Below are 19,558 nucleotides of genomic sequence, written 5' to 3'. Positions count from 1 at the left end.
GCCACTGCACTCCAGCCCGGGCTACAGAGCGAGACTCCGTCTCAAAAAAAAAAAAGAAATATAACGTACAATTTTGGAGGATTAAAATGCAGTTCATTTATTAAATGCTATGTGAAAATAATGTGTGTAGGTGCATTCAACTATATATACACACACTGCGTCTGTTTCTATTTGCCTATATATTCTTTTTTACCCGTATACCCTTCTATTAATATTACTTAAATTGATAAATCATACTTGTATACGTTTATGGAGTACAGTGTGATATTTTCATGTAGCTATGCAATGTGGAATGATCAAATTGAGGTAATGGGTAGTTCCATATATCTTAGGTGAAAATATTGTAATAGCACCCATTGCTGTCAATTTTTTTCATTAACTTTTGTGTTGTTTAAAACACTGCATTTCAATACTTTTTTAAGTGTTTTTAATTCTTTAGAAAGATAATCCCACTGGAATACCTTGATCTCTTACTTCATAGAGGAAAAGTAGAGGAAAGAAAAAGCTTGTGACTCTTTGCTGGTACCCCCAACAATGTCTGTCTTTGTGGGATGAGAACTGATGTCATTTTTGGCAACTGTATGGCTGATACTGTTCTGTGAGATTGCAACATATCCAATACATGCCTGATAGGAAACCCTTTTCAAAGTAGTAAACAACCCTTCACAAGGCAGCCCTGCCAAAGCTATGTATTGCCATTCAACAGAAGATGAACAGGACAGTCCTTTTCTCTTTACTTTAAAAAGCATATGCCTTTAATGATGTGTTATCGTTTAAGCCATCTGCAGATGTACTGTCCATCCAAATTGCCAGTTAAATTGTTGATTATTAGAAATTGTTGTGATTGTCTAATTATGTTTGTGTCATAAAACGACTCTATTTTCTGTCACAATTTGATGAGGCCCTGCTTTAGAATAGCAATACAACACATTTTACCCATTTGCAGGTATTTCAAGTATTAAATTGGATGAATCTTTTTAATTTTCTTCTACTGAATTGAGTTCAAGTGAATTTGATAGGATTATTAGAGCGGCTTGTGTCTGGAATAACAATGATGACTTACAGAAGGAACCAGCAGGGCTGATGTTATTGACGAAAAGATACTTTAGACCCTTTATTTGTCAGCAGGGCGCCCTGCTCTGTGGTTCCTCTATTGAGTCCTTTCCTGTGTACAGTGCCCGCCTGTTGTACTTTGAAGGCACTAAATGCATCTTTTCAATCAATATTCAATTATATAAGACAAGGAATGCTGCTTAAGTAACGATGCCTATCTTACAAGGAAATGCATTTCCCCAAATAATTTGTCAGGGCTTCTGGGTTAGTTCGTCTTTCCTGCCTCTGGTTGAGTACTTGCCCAGTTACACTTGTTGAACACGTGCTTTACCTTCCTGCAGAGAGTCTCCTTTGGTGATGTGTTTCTTGCTTTCCCTCTGGAAACACCCTTCTCAGCTCCATTCCTTGCAGTATTTGGCTCTCGCTGCCCGGGAAACCAGAGAACATTCTTCCTAGTTTCACTTCATTTTCTTGCCTTCTCATATAGGCCACTGCCAATCAGCTGCCTCATTTTAATCTTGCAGTATATGTTTATATTGGTCTTACCTTGTCCTTTCTTCCTAAATAAACCTGGGGAGCTTTGGTCATGTTCATTTTTCAACAAACCTGACTAGGTATTCTAATTTCATAAATTAACCATCATTCTTGTTTTATTCCACTGGAAATTGACTTAACATATCAGTCACTTTGGCCCAATCTGCCAGGCAGGCATGAGGATATTGTTTTCAAAGCTACCTTCTAATTGAAGAAATATGAAGATTTCACAGGTCAACACGTAGGCAGTGTGAACTGGGGAGCTTTTAGCATATTAATTGGGCTCTGAAGAATTCACTATAGTTAATGAAAGTTGTGCTTGTTATCTGAGATAAATGGAGGGTGCTGTTGTACCTTTCATAGGACAATTCAAAAAAACAAAAAAACCAAAATAAAACATTAACATAAAATAGATAAGCAATGCATAAATAGGTTGCAGCTCATATTGTAAGAGTTTTGAATTCATTTTATTTCATTCCCATACTTCTCAAGCAATCCAGCTACACCCACATCTTGTTTAATTGACAGATTTGGACTGTCTTGCTGGCTAGGAGGATAAAGGCAACAAACTTTCTGACTGATCCTGGATTTTCCTCAAGAGCAAGTTTCCTTAGTTACTGGTGCTCACATCTACTCCCCTGATTTTCCTGTTCTGCTCTACTGTGTCCTCTGGATATCCTGCTTCCTGAATTCCACCTTTGAGCCTCCTGGTTCTTAACCATCCATGCTACCTTCAGAGTCTGCTTGTCTGCTCATTCCTGTTAATTTTTTTTAACTTGATCTTTAATTGTGAGTTTTCTCACTTCCTGCCTGTTCTAACTTGGGCTCAACCTTGACCTCAATCTTCAGCTCTGCAGGTGGGAGATGTATGGAATAACTGAAGTACTCCACTTGTGTTCCTGTTCATAACACAAAAGCCATTGTCATTTGACAAACAGATGATAAGGAATCTATTGTTATTATTTTTACTTTTATCTCATTATTACTAGTATTAGAAAATGCTTTACTAAGCTTCTGCCACATATTAGACTGTGTGCTGGGAGTTCTATATGTCATATCTCTTTTAAGCCTCACATCATTTACAGAGGAGGCACTGAGAGGCTGTGTTGCCTCCCCAGGCCACACACTTGTTAAATGAAGGGGTAAGAATTTGAATCCTGACAGTCTGACTGCCTAGCATGTACCTTTATATTTGACGCTGTACCACACTAAATTATACCACATAAATCCATTCTTAAATATAAAAATCTGTATCCTCAGACTTTCAGGGTGTTAACTTTGCACTGTAAGTTGGAGTCTTGACATTTTAAAAAAGTTTCTTTCTGTTTGTTTTGGATTTTCATGGCTTATTTTTTTATTTAGGAGTATAAAAATAAGACAATGAAAGTTTGGACAACGTTACATACTTTTATCATCTTCAGAAGTCCAATTTTTAATGATATGTTAACATAGTCATATACAATCATTCTACAAATTCAGCAACTGTTTGCTGTGGATCTACTGTATACTAGCAATGATCAAAGGCACTGGGGATGTAATGGTGAACAATAAGGAGTCTCTCTTCTTCTATAGTTTACACATGTAAATTGGGCATTGGTCCAGCCATGAAGAGTAAGAAACAACGTAAGGGACTTTATTGAGCTTCAAATTAAACTCTGTTAAAAACAAACAAACCAGAAATATATATGTAGAGTGCTTGATGTGTTCTGTGGCTCTCAATAAGTGATAGCTTTGAAAAATAAAAGGTAGGTAATTTGATTTAATATTCTAGAGAGTATCAGATGCTTGCAAACAGAGGGTATAACAAAATCATACTATGATATTTCCTGAAAGGTAATTTAAATTTTAATTTAAATATTTTATTCAGCTTTTTTATCGCTATATAATTATACATAAATACATAACTTGAATCATAATATTCTAGTTTTACTTTTCTTGCTTCCTATTGGGCTCCTCCCTTTCCATCCCTTTCCCTCTTGATGCAAACCAGCCACCCCTTGCAGTTACCCCCAACAATATCAAAGTGTGTGTACTTTCATTTTTCCTCCCTATGTTCTTATATTTCTATTTAGGAATTACAGCTACACACACAAATACAGAGTTTTATCACTTTATAGAAAAATTTATCAATATTGGTGTTTCTGCATCTTGCTTTTATTAATAACACTCAATAAATCATAGATAAGTTGGTTAATTGGTATAAAAATACAGTTAGAAGGAATAAATTTTAGCATTTGATAGATTATGGAAATTATAGTTAATAATTTATAATATATTTCAAAATAGGTATAAGAGGAGGAACATAATGCTCCCAACACAAGGAAAAGATAAATGTTTGAGGTGATGGATATTCCAGTTAACCTTATTTGATCATTACACATTGTATACAGGTATCAAAGTATCACATGTAGCCCCTGACAGCTGTACAACTATGATATGTTAACAAAGACATACAAAAATTTCACATTATTTTTGTATTAAATAAGTATAATTTTATAAGTAAAAAAAATTCTCATTGAATCAGTCTAACTAAACAGACATAGCTCTGTTTTCATTTTCCTAATAGGTGCCTAATATTCCAGGTGAAGTGGCATAATTTATTTTGTTTTACCCTATTTGCCACAGGCACATGGCTCCCAGGCTTTGGTATTACAAATGTTGCTGCAATAAGCATCCTTAAATATATGTCCTTAAATAATTCTGTATCTGTGGAATAGATTCCAAAGCGTGAGCATGATTGGGTAAAGAAGATGAGTCTTAAAATTTTAAATAGATGTTGAAAGATTGCTTTAAAAGAAGAAAAGATGTATCAGTTTTGTTTTTACAAGTATATTCGGACATTTCTTCACACGTCCACAAGCAAGTGGTGTGAGAGAGTTGTTTAAATTGATGCTAGTGAGATAGTTATAGATTGATCAGTTGTTACTTTGAATTTGCCTAATGACTCATGCATTGAACTTTGTTTTGATAAGTTGCTTGGCCTTTTAAATTTTCTCTTCTGTAAATTATCCAATCTAAATATCTAGCCCATTTTTTTCTATGGTATTGTTTATCCTCTTGTCAATTTGTAAGTCTATTTTATATATTGTGGATATTAACCCTACGTGTTTTCTGCATTTCAAATTATTTTTCAAATCTACCATTGCCTTGAATTTTTAAATGATGTTTTCCATAAAGGAACATTCAAAGGTTTTTGTATAGTAAATTTGTCTCTCTTTTAGGGATCTACCATCTTAAGACGATTTTCTTGTCTCTTAGATTTTATGTCTTGCTTTCTAGATTTTTAAAAAACATATGTAATCTTTTAATATTTTAAAACATTTGTAAGCCTTTGATAAATCAGGATTTTTAAAAACTTGATTTAAAATAGAATTACTCTTTAAATTTCCTCCAGATGGAAGGACAGTTGTGATACAATGATTTAAAGCATAATTTATCATGTTCCCACAAAATTTAACTAAGATTGTTTATTAAAAGTAACCCCTCTTTTTATAGATAAAAAATCTCTCATATAAATATTTGGTCAAGTTGTCATTCATACATTCAACAAATATTAAGTACCTCCTGTTTTCCTGGAATTCTGAAAGAAGCATGGGAGTAGGGGAAGCACAATTTTTAAATGGCCACTGCTTTTTAGAGATACAGCATTCAATTGTGATAACAGTGGTGGGTCCAGAAATCTCAAAAGGCTGAAATCTGTTGATGGCTCTGTCACTAAGAGTATGACAGGGTTCTGACACTCAGCAGTGCTGGGGTTTAGTTTCCTCTGAAACAAAATGAGGAAGTTATGTCCAATGATCTCCAAAGCCCTTTCTAGTCCTCAAACATGACAGCAGCTGTTCAGTCTCTTGTACTACCCAGCTATTTAAAGTTATCTTCTGCGCAAACAAGCAAAAACTCATAGCTGAGAGAGAGAGAGAGAATGAATGAATACAAATAAATGAATGTGAATGTGTAAATTGGATGGACTGAACTCAGCCAATCTGAAATAGAGCTGAAAGTGATTTGGTGATCAAACTCTATGTCATCTTTCTTCTCTGAATTATGGTGTGATGGGACAGGGGTTTGAAAACTCATTTTAATGAAAGAGGTGAATCACTCCTTGGCTGAAAACAGGTAACAAATTACTTGAGAAAACTGGCACCACGATATTTTGCAGGTAATTAAGCATTCACCTTCCCTGAACTCTCACCTTGATCCCTCAAGACATATTCAGGATTTAATCACAATATATACATTATGTGTAGCTCAACCAAATTTTAAAATTGCCATTCTTAATTTAGTAGTAATTTGTTAGATTATTCTGGTTGAAATCACCTCAATAATATCGACTTTAATTAAAATAATCAGCGTAATCACAGTGATTCATTTTAGTGCTTTTGTTTTACATAAAAATCTATGAAAACTTTCTTTTTTTTGGAAGACAATTTAAAAAATAGGCTGCCTGTCTTAATGTATATAACAAGTTAAGTGTAAAATCCTTTGCAGGTATATATTCTTTGTAATTTATGTCTAGCATAGTCATGTATTTGAAATCGAGTTAGCCATTGAGATGAAGGAAGAACTTTGTCATGCAAAGCCATTGAAACAACATACAAAAATAACTCGAAGTTTTTATAAGTGACCATTTGTGGTCATCTTGTATGTTTGAATTAAGGAAACAAATTGAAATAGCCAAATAGATAAAGGAAGAGCTTCCCTGGCATGCAAAGCTAGAGAATACTACACAGAAAGAAATTCAAGCACATAAATTACAGTTCATGGGAATGTCAGAATACAAATTCTGTCCTCACAATCTCTTTCATTCAGTGAGTTTACCAGTTTTAAAGCATTAATGAAATTATTTCAGGCAATTACTGTTTTACTCCCATTTTTATTGTCTGGTATCTCTTTAGCACAACCCATTGAATCATTCTTTTGTCTTGTTAAGTCACTATTCATAAATGCACATGCAACAGATGGTTCATATTAGATCACGTAATCCTTTGAGCCAGAGAATGAATTTCTATTGGGTTTCATTAGAAATTATGTACCTCACAGATAACTGAAACCTAACTCGATAGTATTCCCTGTATTCTATTTAATACTTTAGAAGAGTATGCTTTATGTTTTTCTGGTTGTGTAAAATACACTTTGAACACATTCAGCAGACTGCTATGTACAAAGAAAGTGTCCAATAGGTGTGTCTGCTGCCATTTTAATTTGGGTGTTAGATATTCTAATTTTCATCAAAATGAGGCATTGTTTCAAGTTGTTTCCACAATAAGAGCGTATCTGCACAGGCAAAACATATTTTGAAATGGATAAATGGATACATATGGATATGGGTGATATTTCTTAATAGCGTAACTGGATTGACTCAGGCAGACATTTCAGCCCGACATTTTCTTTGAACTGGATCCTCTGTCCTGTAGCAGAGGACTCCAGCCAATGAAGTTAATTAGTGCCAGATTAAGATGGTCTCAGCAGGTGGCTGCTTCAGACTCTCTCTCTCCTCTGTTTGTTGAACCCTCTTGGTTGGAGAAGGGCTTGAGTAGTCTTGTCTTACTGACAGCTGTCTACTGTTAATGGACCATATGCAGTGATGGTAAAGTTGCCATCAACTGTTGATGAACCGTATGTAGATGGTGAACAGATAGCAGATGAATACTTAGAAACAACGAAAGGCCTTCACTGCTGGACTGGGAGTCGGAACCTTAAAATGATTTTAAGAAACGCTTGCTAAAACTGTGTCACAATCATCATACCTTTACTGCACACACCCTCTGTCACTCAGGTTGAGGATCTAAGACAGATAAGCCAATGGAAAGATTAATGCCTTAGGTTTTCCAAAACCTGACATAGAAGGCTATACTACCCCACAGAGACATGCTTTTTCAGTTTCATTAATGAAAAGAAAATTAATGATAGCAAACTAATCACTAAGCTCAACCACTTTGTAAAGTTAAAAGTATTATCTAAGGGAAGGGCAGGTTTCTGAATTCAGTTACGTTGGTAGCAGAAATTCATTATCAAATGAAGAGTATGGGAAGACTTTTTTTTGAAAGACAGTTTGATTCTACAGGGATGCCCTTTACTTTCTATTAAGAGTATGATGTTCTATAAGCTGAGATGGGGGAAGAAGTAGCTACTTAATTTACAGAGAGGTGATTAAAGCTTATATACAACGGACATACTCTTAAAGTAATATAATAATAATTGCCAATATAATTGCCAGTTACTTTGGATATACTAATAATTTCATCCACACGTCATTCTTATGAAGCAGATACTATCATTATCTTTATTTTATAGATGAGAGAAACTCTAGCCTAAAGAAATTAAGTAACTTGCTGAAGATTACACAGCTGAGGGTTTTCACCTCAGTCTGTCTCTGGAACCTCTACTCTTTTTTTTTTTTTTTTTTTTTTTTTTAAATTTTACTTTAAGTTCTGGGTTACATGTGCAGAACGTGCAGGTTTGTTACATAGGTATACATGTGCCATGGTGGTTTGCTGTACCTATCAACCTGTCATCTAGGTTTTAAGCTCCGCATGCATTAGTTATTTGTCCTAATGCTCTCCTTCCCCTTTGCCTCCCACCCCCGACAGGCCCCGGTGTGTGATGTTCCCCTCCCTGTGTCCATGTGTCCTCATTGTTCAACTCCCACTTATGAGTGAGAACATGTGGTGTTTGGTTTTCTCTTCCTGTGTTAGTTTGCCGAGAATGATGGTTTCCAACTTCATCCATGTCCCTGCAAAGGACATGAACTCATTCTTTTTTATGGCTGCATAGTATTCCATGGTGTATATGTGCCACATTTTCTTTATCCGGTCTATTATTGATGGGCATTAGGCTTGGTTCCAAGTCTTTGCTATTGTGAATAGTGCTGAAGTAAATGTATGTGTGCATGTGTCTTTATAGTAGAATGATTTACAATCCTTTGGGTGTATACCCAGTAATAGGATTGCTGGGTCAAATGGTATTTCTGGTTCTAGATCCTTGAGGAATCGCCACACTGTCTTCCACAATGGTTGAACTAATTTACACTCTCACCAACAATGTAAAAGCGTTCAACCTCTACTCTTAAGCTGTGCACTAAACTGGGTACTGTTAGTTTAAAGGTGAAGTGATTTAGCCTCATTTGGACATTATTTCCAGCGATTGGACCAGTTATTCAAGTGACATCCATGGAACATGGTGTATGTTTGCTAAATCATTATTTGAGGTAAGAATAACTGAATAAATGGGTAAAATCTATGTGTAAGGAAGCTATTGTTATTGCATTGCTATGCCACAGGGGCAGTTATTTTCCTGCCATGATACTGATGACAGATTAATTTTACTCTTTGTAAAATGTAAGAAATTACAGGAATACTGCAAAGCTGCTTTGCAAACTCCATAAAGCAACATATGTTAAGTGTCTTGACCGCAGAAGAAAGTTGTTATACACCTAAATTTCATTGAGTCTGATTCTCTGATTTCCATTTTAGAAATAAAATGTGTAAATCTAAAGACAAAAATCCTTTATATAGGAGTTAGAAATTATTACTCTTGGTCATCCTGCTTACAGCCCATGTAGGAAGAGATTCAGCACCCAACAACTTCCTCCTTACGGCTTTATCTGTGACTTTTAAGATCTGAACCATGTGTTAAAGTCTAGTGATCTTGTTACTTTTCTACAGAAAAGTTATACAGCAGGAAATGTTGGAGGGTAATTTAAATGAGGTTAGAAAGGGAAGATAATTAAAGAAAATCTAATGATTTACTAAAATGAAGGTATAATTTACAACATGTATTATACATCAAATACCTTTAGGTTAATAAAATAAAGCAAGGCATACTTACTTTCAAATAACCACTCTATACTACTTCTGCCTATATTATAGGAGTTTTATCAGGCTCTCATATCTGACAGTGAAATGGTGCTCATGGACTGAAGTCTTGTGTTGAGAGTTTGGAGGCTGTGGTGCTAGATTTTCTTTTACTATAGTAACTTGTTTTGTGATATTTGCTAAGTCATGTAAAAAGTTGGCCTTTAGATATTCCTTCTATGTAACAGTGGTTTAGAATCCATAATCTCAACATTTTTTGTTAGTTTGTTATATTGTGGTTTTAATTCTACCAGATGCTATGATTCAGGGTCAATGGGATCTTCAAATATTTAGTTATTAACTTGGCTTAAGCAAAGACTGCATTCATAAATTGTATATTAGTAGAAATTTGTACTAATTGTAAAAAATGGAAACAATTGAAAAATACTTAAAACATTTATTACAAAGGTGTTTTTCAAGGTTATGATGGCACAATTACACGTATTGGAAGAGCTGTAATTGGTACTTTCAACTTTGAGAATACTTTCTATATAACTGATAGGTTTTCAAAAGGAAGAAACTCCAGTATATCAAGAAACCATTGGCCTTTTCAAGTAATCATTTCCATGCTAGTGTTAACAAAAGAAACACTGCAAATATGTAATATCATTGTGTAGTTTTCAGAGAACTGTTGCCTAAGTCACTGTTAATGTAAAATAAAGTCAGAATGCTTTTGACTTGATGCTGAAATATGTTGGATTTCAGCAAGCCTTTAAAAAAATATTTTCCCACTTGTATTATTGATGAAAATAAGATGATCATAGACACACCATTCACCCATTTAGTGACATTTCACATAATTGTTTCACATGTTTTTCCTGTATTTATTGTTTGCACTGTTTTACTTCCATGTTGTGGTTGTTTTACTTGAAATGAAGACTGTAGTTTCAAACATTCAAAATGGAATTGAGACCTAAACTGTTCTACCTAATGGTGGAGGCTCAAAGCTGATTATTTGAAGTATCTGGATAATCTTCTCAGTTCTTATCATGATAAGACTGCCCAAGAATGCCGATTGACATTGATCAGCCTAGAGTCTTTTCCTTATGCACAATTCTCTTGCCCTTGCATCAGACAAGCTAAACTTTGGATGTTTGTACACAACTAGTTTCAGTTTTGGTGGTTAGCTTTCAGAAAATTAAGAAGATGGAGTTATTATGAAAGCAAGCTAGGAAGTCTTACTTTCTACCTGTGTGGCCCTGGGCAAGTTACTTGGCAGATTTTAAGGCTAGTTTCCTCAGTGGGCTTAATGATATTGCCTGCCTCATTAAGTTGACGTGAATATATCTGGAGCTAATCCGTGTGAAAATGGTTAATCTACTGCCTGACATATAGTAAACTATTCAATAAATGTTAGTCATGATGACGATATAGATGATTATTGATGATGATGACGATGATGGCAGTGAAGATGATAATTTCAGAGAAGATTTTATCTGTGCAGTGTAGTATCATTCTTAACCTCTCTTGAAAAAGCATAGGTTCCATTGTACAATTACAGATTCTAGGACAGAAAATTAATGGAATAGGCTTTTGTAAGAGATATGCAGTAATTTTCTCAAGTCCCCAACCCCACAAAAGAATATCTAATTTTTAAGAGATCAGAGTGATGATCACCCCAGAGTTGGTCACAGTCTACTAGCAAATCTCACAGTCATTGCTAAACAATTGCAACACCTGTGTACCACTCTATTTTCTATTATTAGCAGATCACAGTTCTCCCATTAGTGAGAGCAAACATCAAAATTGCCTTACATGTCTACTCTAAAGCAAACCACTTTGCTAATCTTTTCAAAAGAAAAGACTGGGCACTTCTGGAATATTATCTTTTGTCTACTAGTATGAATACATGTCACTACCACTAGTTTTCCTCTAATTTTTTCTTCCAGGACCTCCTATCCTGCCTCCCACATTTCCTACCTAGCCTGCCTCCCACATTTCCTACCTAGCTTGCTTGCTTTTCTGTTCATTTGACTTTCCACATGCTTCAAAGACTTTAGGCTATGAGTGGTGGAGGCTGTGAATCCTTACCTAATAGCAAAAGTGGGGAAATGGAGTATATAATTGGATATCCAAAACTAGTTATTATGATCAGCTCTCTCCATGAAATAATAGGCAACACTCAGATGAAAAGTATCCTATTATCAAATATTCCATACATATAGATTCTTGTATGTTTTAACCCTTATTTAGTTATACCTTGAGATAGCTCTAAGCCTTCTCCAGTCTGTTAAACTATGGCAACTAATATTATTTGTAATTTGTTTTCCATCAGGGAATTATATATATCTAATAATAATTTCCCTTTTTTCTGCCATTCATTTTTCTCCAACCTTAGGGAATCATAGTTTCTTTTCTTTTCCCTCTTTCTATTCCACATTTCATCATGTTCCCTCAGAATGGTATAACTTCACGTCTGCATATATTTTTATTCATTCATTTAAAACACACACACAAACACACACACATGCACACACACCCACAGTTCATTCACGTATCAGAAAACTATAGTAGGTATTGGAGATCCAGAAGCAATTCCAACATAAAGGTCACTTCTCTCATGAAACTTACATTCAAGTGGGTGAATAGATCATAAGGTAACAGCAATTGATAAGCCCTAACAATAAACATTACAGGGAGATTAACATCAATTATGGTGATGTAATGGAGAGTGGCTAGATAGGCAAGGTTTTTCTGGGGAGATCATATTTGAACCCAAACCTGAATAAGAAAGCATCGGACAAAGAAAGATATAGGGAAGAAATACAAAGTCTCTCTGGCAGCGTCAAGTTGGCAGGTTTGACTAACAGGAAAAAAACAAAGCAAAACAAAAAAAAACTGTGACTGGAGCATGACAGGCAAGAGTAAGAATGAGACAATACTGGGATGGAGAAGTAGTCATAGGACAGATCATGCTGGGCATTGGCAGCGAACTTGCATTTTGTTCTAAATATAATAGGAATCCATTGGAAGGTTGTAAGTAGGATGTGTGATATGGTTTGATTTGCCATTTTCGTTTGCCACTTTGACTGCTTTTGGAAAATGTTTTGTAGCAAGTCATAGTGGGTATAGTGAGATGTGTGGTTGAAGGTTGTTACAATTCTTTTGGATTGTTCTAAGATGGTGACATTATAATTAAAGAGAAATTGACAAATTCAGGATATATTTTGGCAACAGAGGCAAAGGGACTAGCAGATAGATTGTTCTGTTTGTAATCTAATAGAATTACCCTAATTATGGCCGGGCGCGGTGGCTCAAGCCTGTAATCCCAGCACTTTGGGAGGCCGAGACGGGTGGATCACGAGGTCAGGAGATCGAGACCATCCTGGCTAACACGGTGAAACCCCATCTCTACTAAAAAATACAAAAAACTAGCCGGGCGAGGTGGCGGGCGCCTGTAGTCCCAGCTACTCAGGAGGCTGAGGCAGGAGAATGGCGTAAACCCGGGAGGCGGAGCTTGCAGTGAGCTGAGATCCGGCCACTGCACTCCAGCCTGGGCGACAGAGCGAGACTCCGTCTCAAAAAAAAAAAAAAGAAAAAAAAAAAAAAAAGAATTACCCTAATTATATTTGACAAATCTGACCACAGTGCCCAGGACAAATTTGAATCAGGGATTGAGAAATTAAGTACTGAATGGAAATTCTTACCATTAAAAGAAAAAACAGTGTAGTCAACCTTAAAAACATTTAAAATTGTTCATAAATCCCCATTCAAAATGTCTGCAAGACTTTCCATCAAACTTACCGGTATCCTTTAAATAGGCCTTTCTGTAAAAACAAATTATTAATATTTTGAAAAGAGGAATTCTTTTTCCATTCCTAAAATACATAATCAGATACAAAATAGGTAAAGAAACTACCAACATGGGCATGCGAATTAGGCACCGTAATAGACATTGTAATATAAATATAGTATACATTCCTCATACTCAAGGATTTCATATCCCAGTGGAGTGGCAAACATGTAAACAACAATACAAATACCCCAATGCATCTCAGAGGGTGGACATAATTGCTCATGAAACTCTGCTCAAGGATGTCTTTTTAGAAACAGGTATTTATCACTGATGCCTGTAGGCTCATGAATTCCAAAGAAAAGGCCCAGCATGGACCACTGTATGCGTATATGGCATGCTGTATATCAGAATTATCCAGTAGCTACAACTAGTAAAATTGTGATAAATTAATAAATGAAGTGATGAAAGAGTTGAGATGTGGCTTGCTGTGTAGGCTGCAAAAGATTCTGAAAAGCCCAGGTGCTGTGGTCAAACATTTTTTATGTATTTGATCCTGTAAAATGCCATACTGTTTTTTGCAGTGGCTGTATCATTTTACATTGCCACCAGGGTTCCAGTTGCTCCATGTCCTTGATGACACTTGTTATTTTCTATTACAGTCAAGAGCCACATAACGATGTTTCAGTCAATGATGAACCGCATGTAGGATGGTGGTCCCATAAGATTATAATGCTGTATTTTTACTGAACCTTTTCTACGTTTAGATGCATAAATACCTATCATTGTGTTGCAATTGCCTACAGTTTTCAGTACAGTAATTTGCTCTACAGGTTTGTAGCATAGGAGCAATAGGCCATACCATGTAGCCTAAGTATGTAATAGGCTGTATCATCTAGGTTTGTATAAGTACATTCAATGCTGTTCACACAATGAAATTGTCTAAGGACACATTTCTTTTTTCTTTCTTTCTTTCTTTTTTCTTTTTTTTGAGACAGAGTCTCGCTCTGTCACCCAGACTGGAGTGCAATGGTGCGATCTCGGCTCAATGCAACCTCCACCTCCCGGGTTCAAGTGATTCTCCTGCCTCAGCCTCCCAAGTAGCTGGGATTACAGGCACTCACTAAAACGCTCAGCTAATTTTTTGTATTTTTAATAGAGATGGGGTTTCGCTATGTTGGCCAGGCTGGTCTTGAACTCCTGAGCTCAGGTGATCCACCCATCTTGGCCTTCCGAAGTGCTGGGATTACAGGCGTGAACCACTGCACCCGGCCATTAGGACACATTTCTTAGAACCTATCGCCATCTTTAAGCAACATGTGCCATTAAATGACACATGACTGTACTTTGATAATAGCCACCCAAATGGGCGTGAAGTATCTGTCAAGTGTTTTAAATTATGTACCAGATTTGCAAATATGGTGTAAGTTTTTGGGGGCCAGATGCACAAATGTGAATCAGGATTGATAATACGAGTAAAAGTGAAAAGAAATGATTGTCTTCATAAAATAATTCGCTCATCTAAAAAATATTAGGTGTTATCTTTGCACAAGGCACTATGCTAGCCTCAATGTATGTATTCGTTAGCAAACAGAACCTGTCAAGTCCAGTGGGGGAGTATGGGCATTTGTTAAGTAATTACATGAATATATAGTGTGACAGATGCTCTTGGTGCCCATCCACATGCCTTTGGCACTGTAAAGCAAAGACTGTTCACTTCGAATGCCTGTGAATCTCTGCCTGAGGGTTTTTGTTCCTGTTCATTACAACATGCTTGGCCCATGCATGGGGTAAGCCCTCCATGCTGAGGCATTTATATTCCTGGGAGAAGCCCTCAAGCAATGATGGATGAGAAATGGTAAACAACTACTTCAGTTTCTTTGTCCCTCATTTGGGATACCTCTGAGATGTGTTCTATATTTTCTCCCAGAGCTCCATAGCAGGATTATACTCTAATTGTCCATGGTGCTAACATACTTGATAAGGACAACTTTCATGGACTTCCTTTCCTTCTCTGTCTCACTCTAATTCCATACAATGTTTCCTGGGATAACTTCTCAAATTAACTACTTGCACTTAAATTGTCTCAGGAAGTGTGCTAGGGAAACCCAAACTGAGACACATGTTAATACATTTTGATAAATTCTATGCAGGAAATGTAAAGATTGACCTAAGAATTTGTAATAGCAAGTTAAGTCTGTTGGTTCAGGGAAGGCTACTCCGAAGAAGTGTCATTTGAATGTTGAGTGGGAATTAATTAGGTGAAGGCATTCAGGCTGAGGGAAATAGCAGTGCAATAGCCCTGCAACAGGAGAGGGCATGGCATTTCTTTAAAAAGGAGGTGGAACTAAAGAGAGTAAGAAAAATAGTGGCAGCAGGTGAAGCTAGAGAGATAGGCGGGATCCAGTTTGTACTCAGCCTTGTAGGTCATGTTGAAAACCTTGTGTTTGTCCAAAGAGCAGTGGAAAACCACAAAACGCTTTTAAGCATAGGAGAAGCATGGCGGGATGTGCCTTTTAAAAGATCTTTTTGGGTGTGTTATGGAGAGCAGATTGTAGTCGGACAAGGAGAGTAAACCATAAGAAGTCAGTTGCACTGGTACAGATGAGAGACAGTGGTAGCTTGGACTAATGTAGGATTTCTCAATCTTGGTACTATTGACATTTTGACTCAAATTATTCTTTGTTTCAGCGGCCTTTCCTGTGCATTGTAAAATGTTAGGTGGCATACTTGGCCTTTTCACACTAAATTTTCTCTAGGAATTGCTGAATGTCATTTGGGGACACAGTTGTTACCAGGTAAGAACTTTCAGACTAGGGTGATAGCAGCGAGTATCTATAGGATGTACACTTAGGTTTAACCCCAAAGGTTTTTTTTAAGCTAAAAACAGTGAGAGAGAGAGAGAGAGAGAGAGAGAGAGAGAGAGAGAGAGAGAGGGAGAGAGACAGTAGTTGGGCTTTGGCTAGTACCAAAGTTCATTCTTAATAGCAAATACATTAAATAATGGAATATCATGAAAATGAAAAGTTAACTCCTTTTAATGGTTCATCATGTTTCACATTAAACTTTTGTGACCCTCCAAAATACTTCTACCTGCCTGCTTTCTTACTTGGGTTAACTGGGCAATTAGTTTTCTACTTAACCTACTTTCAACATTTTCAGCTGTGTTTTCAAAAAACAAATCCAGTGATAAAACAGTAAAAAAAAAAAAAAAGTCATTGTTGCATATTTCTTTCACTATCTCTTTTATAGAGAGCCACTGCTACTAACGCAGTTGTAGCCTTTGTCTTCTGCTTCTTATCCCCCAGCAATTCTCAGAGCCCAGCAAGATGACCATCTCCTTCCTGTCTGATACTTTGGCCAACAAACTTAGGCCAAATTGGTCTCTTTTTCCTCTGAACTCTCACAGCGTGTGTTGATCTTTTGACTTATTTGTCATTAAGACAATTTTATATTAAGACAATTCCAGCATGTGTATCTTTCCTTTGTACCTACATTACAACCACCGTGTTTTCAAGGTCTGTGTGTTTTTTGTGTGTCTCAGATAGTACTGTGCAAATAGTACATATCATGTAGTTACCTAATAAGTCTGCACATCAACCATATGATTGCCACATAAGTTAGTACTCCAGAAACATCTCTTACCACTTTGAAGGAGCTCTTAGAACCTTTTATAGGGTTGCCTAAAATATATAGAATATATTATACCGCTGACTAATCTTTTTTCAACTATTAAAATTTCAGAGGGCAAATGCCTGAAAATCTACTTTGGTGGCAATGCTGCCAAGGAGAAATGGTGACATTGCTGTGAATGAGCTTGACCCGAATGATGTTAACTACAATATATTGCTTCATGTTTAGTTCAAAGTCACAGAGAAGGCTTTTTATAAAACTACTAATCTGAGCTGATGACTAAAAGAGAAATATTTAAAGGTCTTTCCTCCTCTCCATTGACTCAGTATAAATAGGAATGACATGCACATAGTGAGGGGAGAATGTGGTGCCATGAATAGAGATTTTGTAGCACATTTTTTATTGACTTTAATGAGATGCGTGTGGATAAATGTGTTAGTGCAGTTGGCAGAGTGTCTTTTTTTCAAAGCATCAAGGTTTAGCCTAATGTCTCAGTGAATATTTGAAATGGAACTGGAATTTTAAAGATAAAAAGTAGTGTTCAGAGAGCCCATTGACCCAGGGAGCTTGCAAGGCCCCTACCAGTTTCAACAGTAGTGGGAACATTTGGCAACATTGAGGAATTAAGGCAAGTAGCCCTGGAGTTGTGCGCATTTATAAACAAGTGCAAAGGTAATTACAGGAAAGAGAATGGGAGAGGTACTCTAGCAATGAATAATTTTTCATTGTGTTGATTTCGTTGCTGAGAAAAATATCAGAATTCCTAGATTTCCATATTTAGTTATAGGAGATGCCTTTCCATAGGAAAGGCTTTGCTGATGTCCTTAAGGCAATGTCTTTAACATGTCCTTGCAACTCTTATATACTGTTGGTATGAATGTATACTAGTACAGCCACTATGGAAAACAGTTAGGAGATGTCTTAGAAAACTAAAAATAAGATTACCATTTGATCTAGCTGCTGAATATCTACCCAAAGGAAAGTAAATCAATATATCAAAGGGATACCTGTACTCACATGTTTATTGCAGCACTATTCACATGGAATCCATGTAAGTGTTCATGAACAGATGAATGGATAGAGAAAATGTGGTATATATACGCATAAGGGAATACCGTATTGTTCAGCTATAAAAAAAGAATGAAATAATGTCATTTGCAGCAACATGGATGTAACTGGAAGTCATTAAGTGAAACAAGATAGGCATAAAAAGACAGATATCTCATGTTTTCACTTATATGTGGGAGTTAAAAAATTTAGTCACATGGAGGTAGAGAGTGGAAAGATAGATAAGAGACACTGGGAAGGGTGACTTGAGGGAGAGGATGAAGAGAAGTGGGCTAAAGGGTACAAATATACAGTAAGATGGAATAAATTCAGTGTTTGATAGCAGAGTAGGGTGAATATACTTCACAAAAATATATATTACTTGGGTGATGGGCACACTAAATACCCTGACTTAAACATGTAACAAAATTTCACATGTACCCCATACATTTGTACAAAAAAAGTCCTTAAGGCAAGACTAAAAAATAAAGACAGTGTATGTCAGTTAGTCAACAGTTTGATTGCCCTCTTTGTACAGTAAGCAGTATTAGCTGTTGTAAGACAGGTAATTATAATGCATAATCTCTATCCTCGAGGAATTTGCTATTATCTGAGAAGATTAAAAAAAATCTGTGAGGGTAATTGATGATATCTCAATGCCAAGTGTGTTATAACATAAATGAGGGCATTTAGGATACACATATAGAAAATAGCCCCAAATGTTCCACATATACTAATTCAGTCAATCATCATTACAAATCAGTAGAATGTACTGTTTATTACTATTTTACAAATGAAGAAAATGGTGGGAGGGCATAGAAAGCTTAGTTAACTTTCACAAGGTCACTGAATTTAATAGTGGAGCAGGAATTTAAACCCAGGTAATCCGACTTCAGAGTTTGTGTGCCCAAAACATTAGTCTGTGTCGAAAGAAGAGAATTGCCAGTTTTATCAGAACAGGAAAAAACATTTTCAGCCTTGAATGAGGGGTGTGCTGTAGATGAATGAAAAGAGAATGAGGTGGGGTCGTGGGAGTGTGTGGATCTGGGGATGTGTTTGTGGGGAGATGGCACAAAATGATAATGCTTCAAGCAGCAGCTTAAAGGTGGAAATTAAAATGGCACAATATGCGTGTATATGTGGGTGAAAGAATGAGTAGCAATTCAAACCTAGGCGATTTTGTGTAGGAGGTTAGTTGATGGTAGGTGGGAATGTAGATTGGTAAAGGTTTTTAGGCAAGCAATTTTGCAACACCTTAAAATTTAAAAAGTACATGGCTTCTTACTCAGCCTTTCCCAAACTAGGAATGCATTCCACAGATGTACTTATACTGTATTGTTTTAAAAGTGAAAAAAATGACAGTGACATAGATGACCTTCAAAAGGAGAATTATTGGATTGTATTTTAGTGTACTCTGAAGTATTTAAAAAGATGGAGACTCTTCTATTTTTATTGACAGTGAGAGATGGTTGTAATTTATTGTACAGTGGAACAAAGCGATTTGATGAACAATATGTATAATATGATTCTATTTTAAAATTAATCGAGTCAAGAAACACTTATGGAACCCTCACTATGGGCTGGGCACTGGTTCCAGTATATGGGATACAGTAGTGAACCAAGCATGCAAACAGACCACACTAAACGGATCTCTGCCTTCTTGGAGCTTGCATTCTAGAGGGGAGACAGACAAGAAACAATAAGC

The 19,558-nt window shown here is 36.3% G+C and overlaps 1 protein-coding gene across 3 annotated transcripts in view; it reads left to right on the top strand.

Annotated features, from left to right (window-relative positions):
- LOC105490366 (interleukin 1 receptor accessory protein like 1) overlaps positions 1–19,558 on the top strand; it is a 1,633,350-nt gene that overhangs the window by 329,185 nt on the left and 1,284,607 nt on the right. The window lies entirely within an intron of this gene.

This window comes from Macaca nemestrina, chromosome X (assembly GCF_043159975.1).
Source record: "Macaca nemestrina isolate mMacNem1 chromosome X, mMacNem.hap1, whole genome shotgun sequence".
Lineage (NCBI taxonomy): Eukaryota > Metazoa > Chordata > Mammalia > Primates > Cercopithecidae > Macaca > Macaca nemestrina.
The sequence above is the reverse complement of the archived record's forward strand: the minus strand, read 5'-3'. Positions and strand labels throughout refer to the sequence as shown.